Genomic DNA, 14872 nt, shown 5'->3' with positions numbered 1-14872 from the left:
AGACAAAGAAAATATTTAGCAGGATAGTAACTTTATATGTCTGCTGTTTGGTGCTGGAATACAAACAAGTCCGGAGCAACACACTGAAACAGTGCATCTCTGCAGGAACAGAGACTACAGTCAGTATATTTGCCACGTCTCTTCAAAACTCCAACATCCACCTGCATTAGAAACATTCAAATTTGCATTAACAATAGAATTAAAACTAAATAATAAAAATGAAATAGAAACAGAACAAGTTAAAATAGAAAATACATACCGTGGGTTGGATATGATACAGACAGCCATCAGTAGAAAATACATCATCATCATTATCATCATCATCACCACCACCACCATCGCTGTCAGTGTCAATATGGAATAAAATATATTCAAAATGAAAAAAAAGCAGTGGCAACTAAAACAGTTATATCAGGTTTAGCAGAACTCAGGTTTGGATCAGACTTCAGGTTTTCTGGTAGTTCCAGATGTCAGGAGAAGAAAAACTACATGTTTAGTCTGACTTCTCAGGATGGAAAGCAAACTGCACCCAGATGATTTTAGATGTCTTGGTGGCTCATATGGCGTCAGCAGATCACCAAAATTTAGGATTCACCAAAATCTTTGAATCTTGGATTTGATCTTAGCTGAGAACAAATTGGACCAACACTCAGGAGTACTCTTACGAACATCTGAGCGCTGACATGTTTGAACAAAATCAGCTTGTGCGGGTTTTTCTGCTCTTTAGTTCATTGAAATATAATGATAAATGTCTGTGGCCATTTACAAATCATTTCATCACATTGAAATAAATACACTAACACATTAAGCTTATAGGAAACTAGAAGTTAGTGGATCCACCCTTTATATAGGCTAACCAAACTGGTCTTCATCGCAGTTCTGCAAAGAAAAAAAAAGAAAAAAAGAAGCATATCTATGTCCCCTACGGAGGGAACAAATCTTTTGTGAGCATGTGGATTTTTTTTTTGCAAAAAAGGATGAATATTTATTAGGACGCTTTAGTTTGTCTAGAGCTGTCCTCGTAGATTTAATGGTTTGGAGTCATTCACAATGGTCCAACCCTCTTCCACCACAAGTGCAGGTTCTGTCAGCTTTGGGCTTTTTTGCAGCTGGAACATTTCAGCAGGACTTGGGAGAGACGACAAACATATCACAGCCGTCCATCGTGCCCCCAAAGTCATGGATGCAATAAATCAGCTGGCCAAACAAAACATATACAGCTGAAGTTGCAACCAAGAGGGGATTTAATGCCTTTGCCAGTCTTCCTAACGTCACTGGTGCAATAGATCGCACAAACATGGACATTAAAGCACTCTTGCCAGATCCAATCCCATACTTACCATACTCCCATACCACAAGCAGTTTCACTCCATAATTGTACAAATCACCTGCAACTCCCAGAACCATCTACTGGTGTGGCCTCCGGCTTCCCTGGAGGAGCACACAGCTCATTTATTTAGTTTAACAGCTCTGTGGGCGTGCACCTTGAACAGGGGGCAGCTGGTGACGCTGGGCTCATAGGCGTGTAACCCACACAACTATGACAACAGTGACTTCATCTTGATTTGTTTCATTAGGAGATGGTGTATATTCCCTGCCCCCCTGGTTAATTACACCACTGACCAACCCTCAGACTCACCTGCAAACTTCATTTAATCATATGCATGCACGCACTCGGTCCACTATCAAGTGTATGGAAGGATGTACGCTGGATGTGTCTGGACAGAAAGTGGGAATATGTTTTATAGACCAGAAAAAGTACCTGAAGAGAGCGAATTTGCAACAATACATTAGTCTGCTTCAGATTGCAGTCTCTTAGCATTTCCAAATTCATGACACTCCTTCATTATAGACCTGCTGTGTACTGCACATCATAGCTCAGCCACTACACCATGAGGGTATGGTGGGAGCACTCACTCTTGAGAGCAGGCTGTAGACACACTGTTCAAGTTCGGGCACAGTTATTTGCTCGTCTACAGCCTCAATAAAGCTGATTTAATATTGTAATTCCTCCAGGTACCGACAGACACAAGATGCTTTCTCAACTGATGAGTTTATTGAGTCCATCCTCATTTAGCCTCATAAACACACTATTGCGGTGCACCAACTTTAACCTTTACCTTAAAACGCCGCGACAGGCTAATACTTGAGGACTTGTCCAAAATGCGTCACGCTAAAACAGTGCACATGTCACAATGCTTTATTGTTTTACATCCATATCACAATCTCAAGAAGCATACACTTACTTTGTTTGATGAGCTTCAGGATGTGTAAGGTTGTATCAAAACAATGCATTTAAATGATGTTAATAATTTACAATGACAGTGACAATGATAATAACAATGACGGTTAATAGAAAGTTTCACCTCAAGCTCACCCTGTCTCCATGCTCCAGGCCCCAAACCAGCACACTCATTAATAACCTCAACACACACACGGTGCCACCCACAATCACCGGTGGTGTCACTACGCATGTGCACACATATTTCAAGTGGGAAATAAATAACTTACATATGGCTCCTACACACACCATGAAAACTAAAAGGCACAGATAATACAATAATTAGCTTAAAGGAAAATATGTAATTAACAGATGAAACTGCTTTTACAAAATAAACAGACAAAAAATATTCCGTTAGCTGAGTACCGAGAGAGAAATGAACCTTGGTTTTCTTCTTTTTTTCTTCTTTATCAGTTTCTCAAACTTTGGGCGCAGTGTCCATGCTTTTAATCATGCTTTCTTTACTCTTCTAGAGCGCTTCTTCCAAAGATATTCAGCCTCTACTCAGCTTACAAAGCATACGTTTGCTCCACAGTGGTGGCACTCAACCATAATAAAAATTAAATGCACAGAAAATATACTGAAATGAAAATGTGGCAGTTATAAATATGTTTTGAATGTTTCCATGTGAATTATAACCAAACATCACTATTTTATTACTTTTTTAGATTATCAATAATTTCCTTTAGTGTGTTTGATATAACAACAAGTGTTAAAGCAATTTGATGAAGTGTGGTTGCCATTTTTCCTTGATTTTCCAAAACTAATGGGGGCTGTGGGGCTGAACGGGACCTGGGAATATGGTTGGAGGTTCTGCTGCAGGACTTTTCCAACTCTGCCTCACAGGGCGGCCAGCAGGACCTCATCTCTGATAAAAAAAAATAAAATAAGCCAATGATGCAGCACTATCCATTTAATATATTACAAAAGAATAATAACAATAATAATAATAATAATAATAAACACAGGACTTTAGACATGTTTTAGTAAGACTACAGGCTTATTGAAACATGATTACCCTCTGATTCCTCTGGAACAGCAAGAGGACAAGGGGGAGGTGACCCAGTCCTCTTGTTGATGGTACGCCTAAGTAGGACATTTATAGGCCAATTTAATTTCCATTTCCATAATACAGGTGATTTTGATTTTTACTGTAATCATCCAGCCTTTCCCAAAAGTGCCATCTTCCCAATGACGACCAAACAAAAACAGAGGAAGCGTTTTAATCTGGAACCTCAGACATCACTTTTCCTCACAGAGATAAAAGACAAGAACGTTCTGAGAAACGTTCATCATGACCAGAAACAACGTTTTTTTCATGGTGGCTGGAAGCAGGTAGAATCAGGTGGAGCTCCTCCTGAGGAGGAGACGGAGACGACCTCCAGCAGCCTGAGATCAGCGGCCATGATTTTTCTGTTTATTTATTCCTCCGGGTTTCTATTTCATTCGTTAGTCAGATCTAATATTCGGTTTTATAATGAAGAAATGATGATGCAGATGGATTTGAAATTTTGTTAAAGAGAACATATTTAAACATTTTTTTAAAAAAGTAACGGAATAGTTACTTTTCCGAGTAACTGATTACTTTTATAACGCTGTAACTCCATTACTAATGCTGTTACTTTTTGCATTAAGTAATTAGTAACTATAATTAATCACTTCTTTAAAGTAACGTGTCCAACCCTGATTATTGCTTATCCAACTATTGATCGCAGTGACTTCAATTTTAACATCAAACCAACTTTTGTTGGAACAAATTTCACAATTTCTGATAGTCAGCATTCTGGTAACTGATGGTGTTTAAACAGGAAACTACCTCCAGGTGGGAAACTGCCTGAACTGAAATAAAATTCTTGCATTGAATTTCATTTTTCTTCTGATGGACTGGAAGTCGACCCCTCCTCCCTCTTCCCAGAAATGGCTAGCCGATGTGGCTTAAATGGAAAGACTCAGATCTGTGAGGACTTATTTACTTGGAAAGTTCTTGCCTACCTAGACATGACCAGGGCGACGTGAGGGCTCCATGGCCACGCTTCCTGGGACTTTAGACAAAGTTATGTTTCTGTGTGACTGGTGGTTTGTTTTCCTGTGTTGGGTTTTTTGTGTTTTGTTTTGTTGTATATGTCTGAACTGGAGTGTAGTCTGTTTATTCTCTTCAACAAGTGCTTTATACAGATTTCTGTATTTCATATTCATCACTTTATTATTTTATTTTAATTTATACTAATTTGATAAAAAATGTGTGGGTTTATTGAAATAATGTCATGATGAATGTTTGCAGAAATCAAAGTTACAGGTGGTCCAACAAATTGGTAGAGTGTGTTTGTTGGGTTTTATTTTCCAGGCTGTGTATTTCTGTGAAGAACCAATACCAGAGAGGCTCATCAGGAGCTCTAAGGGGGACCCAGCAATCGGTGGAACCCCAACTAATATTTACATTTTACACACAGACCAAACGTTTTTGGAACTGTGGATTAATATGTTTAAGTTGTTAAATCAGTAGTTCAGAATTGGTTCAGAAAAATAAATCCACATCCAAACAATGAAGCAGTGATAAATAAAGGCAGCAGAGAAGTAAAATAATAATAAACTTTTATCAATAAATCTTAAAGGATAGTAGGAACTGGTGAACTTTATTTTATTCAGTGTCCTCCACATCAGAAAGAATCAGAGATGTGGCCTCACTCCAAGCCTGACTGCTGCAGGGAATCATGCTGAGAACTAAAACAAACACTGGGAACGAGGCTTTATAGATGCAGCCTTCCATGATAATTATCTTTGAATACGATGATAAGAATTTATTTTATACTGTTTGAACCTCCATACAAAAGGAAGAGAAAGATGAGTGTTTATCTTTCCTAATGTTACTGTGATGCCATCATGGACTCAGCAGGAATAACAGAAACTATGAAAGTGAAACTACTGGAATTATTTATATAATTAAAACCAACTTTGTTCTTCAGAGTGCAGCAGGTGGACTTAAAGATGAAGAGAAGAGAATCACGGGCAGTGAGATCACAGCATCAGAGTGAGAGAAAAACACGGAACTCTGTGTAGATTCCTGCTGTCTCCATGTTTCATCCCAGAACAGCACCGCTCTGATTAATTAAAGACAACACATGAGATGCCACTGATTCATCAGCTCAGCGATCTGTTGCACACAAAGCTGTCTCATTTCAGTGATTAAAATTAATCTGTTCTCGTGCATATTTGCATGAAATCAAATAAACACTTGTTATGTGAGACTTAGTTAACATATTCCCACTACTGGAATGTTTCAGCCTAGAAACATGTTAGCTGTGGAAGCAGGAGCCTGCACACGGTGGCTTTACATGGAGCACTTCTGATCCAATCAAAGGTCCAATCAGAATATTAATGGATCAGACAGCCCACCCTGATGCTTTTTTTATCTTTGCCTCTCTGATGTGACCTGTCACATCACCTGTGGCAAGGGATGCAGACAATCATGGACTAAAAGCCCCCCCTGCAGACCTGTCACAGCTCCACCTCTCTGCTAAATGAGCTACATGACTTCTTGGCTTGTTTTGAGGCACACAGCTTCACACCTGCACAGAAGTCTCCACCTCCTCCTGGCGAACAGGTGTTGACGCTGTCCCCGGACAGTGTGAAGACACTCAGCAGGATCAATGCTCGCATAGCTTCTGGTGCTGATAACATACGTGATTGTGTGCTGTGGGATTGTGCTGGGGAGCTCACAAATGTCTTCACAGACACCTTCAACATCTTGCTGAGTATGGCTGTCGTCCCCAACTGGCTGCTGGACTTCCTGACCAGAAGACCACAGGCAGTTCGGGTCGGCAGGAACACATCCAGCGTCACCACACTGAACACGGTGCCCCTCAAGGATGTGTGCTGAGCCCCCGCCTCTTCACTCTGCTGACGCACAGCTCCAACCTCCTCAAGTTACTGTGGTGGGTCTCATCAGCAACGACGATGAGACAGACTGCAGGAGCGAGGTGAGATCATGGAGAAGACGAAGGAGATTCATGTGGACTTCAAGAGAACATCAGTATGCACCTCTGACCATCAATGGTGCTACGTTGGAGAGAGGGAGCAGCACCACGAACCTGGGTCTGGACGTCACAAAGGACCTTTCCTGGACCATCAACACCACATCACCGGCCCAGAAAGCCAACCACCACCAGTATTTCTTCAGCAAATGCTTAGATAGCTGGTTAGATATCTGTGTGAGAATCTTTCAGTGGGATTGTTCAGACATGTACATGTAGTAAATAGTTTCTCTGCTAGAATGGAAATCAGTAACTGAACTTTTGGCTTGACTTCAAGTTTCTCTTTATATCACAGATCCTGGATCTGCAGGTCTGCTTGAAGAAGTATCCAGGTGCTGAACACCACCTCTGGTAGTCATGAGGAATAGAGGGTATGTACTGATCTTTTCTCAGTGTAAAGTTCCTCTCATCCTGTTGAGGGACCGGATGTTCCAGCTGATCACACACCTGCCAGACACTACCTTACAGGACAACACATGAACTTCACATGTAAACCCTATGTGATTAAAATGTGAAAAACATGTAAAACACCTTTGAATCACATCCTTCACAAGTGAACCATATGAGGATGTGTGTTTCACATTTTTTTTTCACATTTTAATCATATGCGGTTCACATGTGGTTTACACGTGTTTGTTTGCACATTTGACCATTTTGTCCACACACGTGACACTTGTAATTCACATGTGGTCCACATGTTTGCACTTTTGATCTACATGTGCTTCTTACGTGGATTATATGTGGTCTGCACATACTTGCACATGTGGATGACATGCAAATGTTCCCAAACCACATGAGCTCCGCTTGTGGGTTTTCTATAATGGTGCAAACACAAAACAACATCAGAGTTTTCACAATGTTTAGGCTAATTTAATATTGATTAATTGGTGTAATTTGTAATCTAAGTGCTTGTCCTGCTGCTGCTGTTAGCTCAGCTCAGACCTCAGCTGGATGGAGCTGAGCTGAGTATAGGTAGGCAGTAAATCTGGAACCCCATCCCCCCCCCATCCATCACTGTGGCCGTGTCTCAGACTCCCTGCCTCTTTCCCTTCAGCTTAGCTGAGCTCCGTTCCTGCTTATACACATTCCATGGCACATGATTAATCCTGCCTCTCATATCTCTTCTTATGTGTCAGCATCTTCGCTGCTTTATAGGCTCATTCTGAAACGAAGTGACAGGTCTGCCCTGAAATATCACCAAATTAAGAATGCTGGCATGTGTAAACAACACAAATATACATCAAAAACCACAAATCAATGTGGGGCAATGTCTAGCTTGCCTGTTAAAACTTGGTTGACCCTGTAATATTTAAAGGTTGTTTTGTGTAGTTGAGCCTATTTAGCTGATTCGTCATCTCTCAGCTTCTTTCAGCAAGCTGATGAATTATTTCTCTGACGTGCATTCATCATTAAAGAACAGCATTCATTAATCCCAGTAAAGTAAAAATAGGACCTGGAAAATTCATTTGACAGATAATTCGTGCAGTTTACTGCAAACATGCGCCCTAGTTACGATCATATGTGCTTATTGTCCTGCTAGCATTTAAAGACGTCTGTCTCCAGACATCCCATCACATATAAGCCTGCATTAAACTAACAAAGGTTTTATATCTCAAAACAACCTCTGCATCTGAGCCTAACGTTGATTGTTAGGGCAGTCTGACTTGGCCTGAAAACTGCTCACTATTAAGGGAAATAAACAGGAAGTGATGATCAGGAACATGGTTGTGGTTTCTGGCACAGATATTGGGACAGGTCTGCCGGGTAAATTAACAAGTGACCAGAAAGAGTCCAGAAAAAATGTTGATGGGAGTTGCCAGTTTTGGAGGTGATCTATTAACACTACACAGACACAGCCAGCTCATTTTTAACAAAGAGCCAAGAATGTAATTGGATGAGAAGAAATTAATATAGTATTTATGTCAATGATCAGGAGCCAGACATAACCTGCTTCCCTAAGGAGCTAAAACAGTGAGAGCTAATACTGGTGCATGTTATGACCCCAGCTCAGTTAGGGAAACACAGGTAGTTAAACCCCAATTCCAGAGAAGTTGGGACGCTGTGTAAAATGTAAAAAAAAAACAGAACCCAACGATGGAAAAGCTCATCCTGCATGTGGGATAGAACGATGTGAAGCAACAATCTGAGGAGCTGAAACAGGACTTTACTGAACTGCTGGATACGATCAGCTGACAGCTGTCATCAGTGTCCAATCCCTCCAATCAGAGGAAGAGTGAAGAGATTCAGCAGGCTGTTTCAGCTTCTTCTGGGACTGCAGGCACTTTTTAAGCCAGGTGGATTCTGACTGAACAGGTCAAGAGTGAGACTGTTCGCCTCCAACCTCTTTTATTTTCTGAACAGACCCTCTTCCCTCGGACAAGGACACCAGACAAGAGAGACCAAAACAATGTGATGAGACAGAGCCTAGAGGAAACCTGTAGAAAGACTACCTCAGCCCCCTCCTGAAGAAACCCCCAAAGCTTCCAGCGATGACCCACCCCCTTCAATCTCATCATACTCCATCCAAGTCACCCTCCCTCTCCCCATCCTCCCCACCCCTCCTGGACTTCACCTCCCAGATGAAGGAACTGGTCACTATTGCGACCCAAATTACCCCTTGCCTCAGTCAATCTTTTCACCCCAAAACATCCCACATCATCCTCCCCCACCAGTTCCCCAGCGAGCTCTGACTCAGTCGTCCCAGCCTTATTACAGCGTTATTGATGTCACTGCTCCCACCAAGGTGGAAGTGATCACTGCCAAAAAGAGAGCTCCGTGGAAAAATGCCACACTGGCAAGAGCTGAAAAACCAGAATGTGGAAAAGCTGAACGCTGGTGGCAGAAAACAAAGCTGCAGGTTCACTTTCAGATCTATAAAGAGAGACTGAGGATTTATAACCTAAAGCTGAGAAATGCAACACCATTTTTCTTTCTAACATCATTGCTAAGAACAGCAATAAAGCTTGCGCTTTGTTCATTACTGTAGACAGACTAACTAATCCTCCTGGGTCAGTAATACCAGAACTTCTATCTAACTGGGCTGGAATGAGTTTGCTTCTTTCTTTACTGGCAAAATTCACAAAACCAAGCAGTCAGTGCTTCCATGCCAGGGGCAGGACTTATATGTCCCTGTGTCCACTCAGAGACTTGAACACCATGACACACTTTTCTCCAATCAGTCCTAAAACCCTGGATGAGATCATTGGCCATCTGAAAACCACCACTTGCTGTCTTGACGCCCTGCCAACCGGGTTTTTAAGAATGTTTCAGGGTGCATGGCCTTATCTTACAGATTGTAAACACGTCTTTGCTTTCAGGCGTCTTCCCACACACCCTAAAAACAGCCGTCATCAAGCCACTACTGAAAAAGCAAAACCTCGACTCATCACTCATGAGCAGCCACAGGCCGATATCAAACCTCCCCTTTCTTAGTCAGATTATAGAAAAAGCTGCACAGCTTCCTGACTGGTCTGATGTCTGCTGTAACGCTTGTTTAATGTAAAGCACTTTGAATAGTCTTGTACATGAAATGTGCTTTACAAATAAATTTGCCTGTGTTATGGAATCATTGTTGGCATGCAGTTAACCTCTGTGAGATGGGGGGGTGGGGGTGGGGGGGTAGAAGAATATGAAGCTGCATCTTGTTATTGTGGAGATTTTTTTTTATTTACACGTCTTTCTGAAATTATGGCTGGAGGTTGAAGGGTTTAAAAGCAGCGTGCCCCTCAAGCCCACCCCGAGCCACCAGAACAGAAACAGAGCAGATACTGAAAATCACCTTCACTGATAATGAACGTTTAACAAATAAAAACATTGTCAGCATAAACAGAAGTTTAAATTCATTATTACTCTCACAGAAAATACACAGATGGAGCACGTGTGTGGGAAATTTTCATGTAGGTCACATGTTCAGTACATACTAACCCTAACCCTCAATAACATGCTCATTCAGTATATTCCGGTAGTCAGCTGACCTTATTCTTTGGACTCATGATTGATTTACTAAGAATCCTGGTTAAAAAGTAGGAGCAAAATTGCATACGCAGGCAACCAGATTGCACATCTGGTTTTTTTTTTTTATGGTTTGCAGGTGATAAACTAAGAAGCTAAGCAGTAAATGCAGTCGGCAAAACCACAAACACCAGATGAGGTTAAGACAAGGAGACAGGACATAAGACCAAGTTCCAAAACAAAAACGTCAGTAAATAAGACATGCGGGGGCCAGTACAGGAGATGCTGCTGACCAATATTTAGCAACTGGTGCAGCTAACTTACTGGGAGGAGCAGATGACTGATGTACTGGGTATGACACACCAAAGCTGTTTGCAGAGAAAGGTTTGTGACAAAACAATAGTTTTATTGAGGAAATAAAACTTTCCACCCAGGACGTATTGATCAAACAAACGTGCCGCCTATGGCACCTTTTATTACGGACGAGGTGTGTTCTGTGTGCACTAATGAGGGCGCATTGCAGCGCACACTCGGCAGCTGGTCAGTGCTAGATCTGGGCTGATGATGGTCATTAGTGCCGTTAAGAAAGGGATGGAAGATGGGGTAGAGGCGGTGGTGAGGGCTCTGAATGCCAGCAGACCCAAAGCGTAGCAGCAACAGCCCATCCTGTGTAACAGCATTCAGCACATTAACACAGCCTTATGTTTCAATAATCTTTGCTTCTAGGACTCCAAAAATATTTACCCAATAAAAAAAGACGTGTTCTGTCCGTCGCCTTTAAGGTGTTGCCTCCTCCTTGCAACAATAACTGCAGACATTTCTCTGTAAAGTTGTGCCAGTTGATACCTGCCTTTCAGAAGTGCTAAATTTAGACACAAAAACAGCCAGTGCAACCAGTCTCATGTTTGGTAAACCACACTGCGCTTGCTACGTTCTTCCATTGCTCCAGAGTCCAGTCTTTGTGCTCCCTAGCAACCTGAAGCCTTTTTCTCCGGTTAGCCTCACTGGTTAGTGGTTTTGTTTTGGCTACACAGCTGTTCAGTCCCTTGAGTTTTTTCACATTGTTCATGTGGAAACATTTTAACTTTCACTATTAAACATCGTCCTGAGTTCTACTGCTGTTTTTCTTCCATCTGGTTCCACCAAACGTTTCAGTGATCATCGATCACCATCATTCCGGATGTTTTTCTGATCACATTTCTTCCTGGGAGACGATGGTTCCCCACCATCCTTCCAGGTTTTAATAATGGTTGGGCAGTTCTTAACCCAGTTTTAGTAGACCCTGCTTCTCCTTAGATGTTTTCTCTGCTTGATGCCAATGATCTGACCCTTCTGGAACAGACTAACATCTTTTCTACAAACTCAGGATGTGTTTTTCCACATGGTTGTCTAAGAAACGAGAAGCTGCTCATTGCATCAGTTTAATCAGGGTTAAATATCCTGTTGCAGCTGGAAAATGACCACTCGGCAGGAAATATCTAGTAGGAGTCTCCAAGCTGTTAGCTTAATTAAAACCAGGTGAAATTTATTTATTATTTATTTATTTTTGACAGGGAATGTGTTTGTTGCCTTTTAGCAAAACAGTTAATTCCTCAGACTGGATTTTTATTTCTTTTATTTATTTATTTTTTGCATTTTATTATTCTCTATTTTACCTTTTTGTTTAATGTTTTTTTTTTTGAGTATGTTTTTAGTGTACCCTTTAATGCTTCTCCTGCACCCCGCCGTAGTGCTTTAATGTTTTATGTAAAGCACTTTGAAAAGTCTTGTATATGAAATGTGAAATAAAAATAAACCTACCTACCTTCAAATAGAGTTTTGGCCAAACATTTAGACCAGTCGAAGTCATCATGTTTGTAGAAATTTCACTGCAAAGACCTTTTTCATCTCAGTGAGACTTCAGCACCATCATCAGACTTTGCTGAAACACTTTTTAAAGAAAGTTGTTCATTTTAAGACAAGGACAGCTGCAGGATGGGAGAGGATGTGGAATTTGGAGGAGGAGGGAAGGAACATCTCTGGAGCTGTGAAGACGTCAGTATGCAGCCTCTGAAAAGCCTCCTGAAGCTGACTCCTCTGCATATGCATGAAGTCAAACAATGTGAGCAGATAGAAAGGAAATGTGACAGGCACACACACACACACACACATACAGACTACTCGACTGTGAGGTGCAGCTTGCAAACCAGCTGTTCTACTGTGTTTAAATTATTACCTGTCAGCACAAATTCAGCCTGGTCTTGAAGGAGCTGGAATTTAAATTTTCAGATCAACTACAGAGTAGAAATCCCCTCCACCCCTCCCTCTGCTGTCATCCATCACAAAGTACAAGCCGTGGAGGTCTAGCTATTAATTGTCCTCATTTCCTAACTTCAGTTTTGCTCAGGCAGCACTCCATAGACTTTAAAGATGGAGTCAGGAAAAATGCCATCGAGCAAAATCATGACGAAGATAACTGCATCATTTTATGTTTACTTCGTGCATGAATAAGAAATGTATTCACCCTTCAACAAAAACTGTACTGACTTTAAAGGTGAAATAAATAGCATTGACACCTAGTGTTTCAAATCAGAACTTGAAAGAGAAAAACACGGAAAGCGTTCTTCCTCCCAACCCCGCTTTCCCCCCTTGAGAGTTTCAGCAGGTTGCTGTTTGGTGAGAGGACGGTTCTTTTATACAGTCTATGAAGGACGGAGAAAAAAGCGCCAGCAAACATCATGATGACGAGCAAAGATGATTCACACAGTAAGTTGCTAAGCTTTGTAATGCTAGCGCTAATATCACACGCTAATTTACGTTAGCAAGAAACAGAGTGTAAATAAAATCTACATTAATCAACAAATGCCATGCAGTGGCAGTTTTCCCCTTAGTCTTACTTAATAAATTAATTTGATAGTAATTTCATAAGTTTACCTGGACAAAAACACACCATTCACTTGGTCCAAACATCATTACATTTGTTGTTGTAAACTAACAGGCCACCAATTTACTCCACTAATACGTCCATACAGTCACACAAATTCATTTAATGAGTGCCGAGAAATAAATTAAGCTAAAATCTTTGTAAATCAAAATAAACTTTTTGGTTAATTTAAGCAAAATTCCGGTGCTTATCTTTTTTTACTGGCTTCCATACCTTCACGCTGCTGCTCTTTTGCCGACATAAAATACAAAACGCTGCGTTGTTTGGCAACCGTGGGGAGTTGCATATGATTGGTTAAGAAACCAGGAAGTAGGAAAAAGCAACACAATGCACCGAAGTTATTCCGGCACGGAACTCTTACTTTGAAAGGAAAAAACTTGACAAAAACTTTGTTAATGTAGAAGCCAGATTGTTTATAGGGAAGCTTCCTTTTATCCCTCACAACAAATGAGGACATTTTAAATTATTTTTACCGAAAAAAATCCTAATTATTTTGGCCTTTAACTACAACTCATACACGTTGTTTAAAAATCAAGGAAACTGTGGAGCCATGTAGTGAGATCGGAACATATGAACCTGTGGCCTGTTCCTAATACCTGGGAATGAGATAGTTACTTGGGGCCACACTGTAATGACTACAGCACACATTTTACATTGATAATTTAGATTTAATTTAATCTTAGAATTATGTTTCTAAGCTCGCTGTGTTCACCCAGCTAAACAGCTTTCTACAGACAGGACACCAGGTACACCCTGGTAACCCTGAAGGGACATAGTGCAGGGGTTAAATTGGGCTGGGGCACATAAACCGGGGCATCATCATGGCAATAACATTTTCTCAGGAGGTTTGATTCTGAATATTTAAACAATTTTCTTAACAATGAGGATTATGAAATTTTTTGGGTTCTTTTTCTGTAGTGAAATACCTGATACAGAACCAGTCAGTAAGTCATGGGAGAGAATCCAGTACATGCTCGCCACGACTGATGGCCTCTCATGATGAATCTTCTCTGTACGTAGACACCGAGTTGTTCCCTCAGTACAGAAATGCCTCCTCATGATGTTTGTTTTTACTCATGGTTACTACTCAGCCATAACACACACTGTGTGCACACTGAGTTTAGGCCATAGCTATGTTACCAACAACCAGTGCAGAGTCAGTTGATGGACTCCTGGATCATTTCAATCTGAAAATCTTGAATGTAATGGATGCTGTTGCACTGATAAGAATTAAGAGCACCTTGAGCAAACAGAAAACACCATGGAGAAACACCACTGTGGTCACCAGCCTAAAAAGAGAATGCAGAAAAACTGAGCGGAAATGGCGGAAAAATAAACTTCAAATTCACTATGAGCTGTACAAACAAAGCCTGCGTAACTATAACAATGAGCTGTGAAGGCCAGAGAGCTGCATTTATCTGGAATGATTAACAGGAATGTCAACAATTCTCGCATCTGTTTGCTATGATTGAAAAACTTACTAATCCTCCTACACAGATAAGCCCAGAGCTCCTTTCCACTGAGAAATGCAACCAATTTGCCAACTTTTTTGGCCAAAAAATTAAAACAATTAGACAAAATATTAATTCCACACAGTCACACAAGAAAAGTAGTCTGTGTCTAAAATAATTCTGATGTCATGTCGTAATTTAAAATGGTGAATTTAAAAGTCCTACAAGAAACACT

At 40.9% G+C, this 14872-nt stretch overlaps 1 protein-coding gene across 1 annotated transcript in view; it reads left to right on the top strand.

Annotated features, from left to right (window-relative positions):
• LOC121633202 (heparan sulfate glucosamine 3-O-sulfotransferase 5) overlaps positions 1-14872 on the top strand; it is an 86611-nt gene that overhangs the window by 48637 nt on the left and 23102 nt on the right. The window contains exon 2 of the mRNA XM_041975021.1: positions 6608-6683. The gene's annotated coding sequence lies outside the window, so the exon portion shown is untranslated. The remainder of the gene's footprint in view (positions 1-6607; positions 6684-14872) is intronic.

This window comes from Melanotaenia boesemani, chromosome 22, assembly GCF_017639745.1.
Source record: "Melanotaenia boesemani isolate fMelBoe1 chromosome 22, fMelBoe1.pri, whole genome shotgun sequence".
Classification (NCBI taxonomy): Eukaryota; Metazoa; Chordata; class Actinopteri; order Atheriniformes; family Melanotaeniidae; genus Melanotaenia; species Melanotaenia boesemani.
The sequence above is the reverse complement of the archived record's forward strand: the minus strand, read 5'-3'. Positions and strand labels throughout refer to the sequence as shown.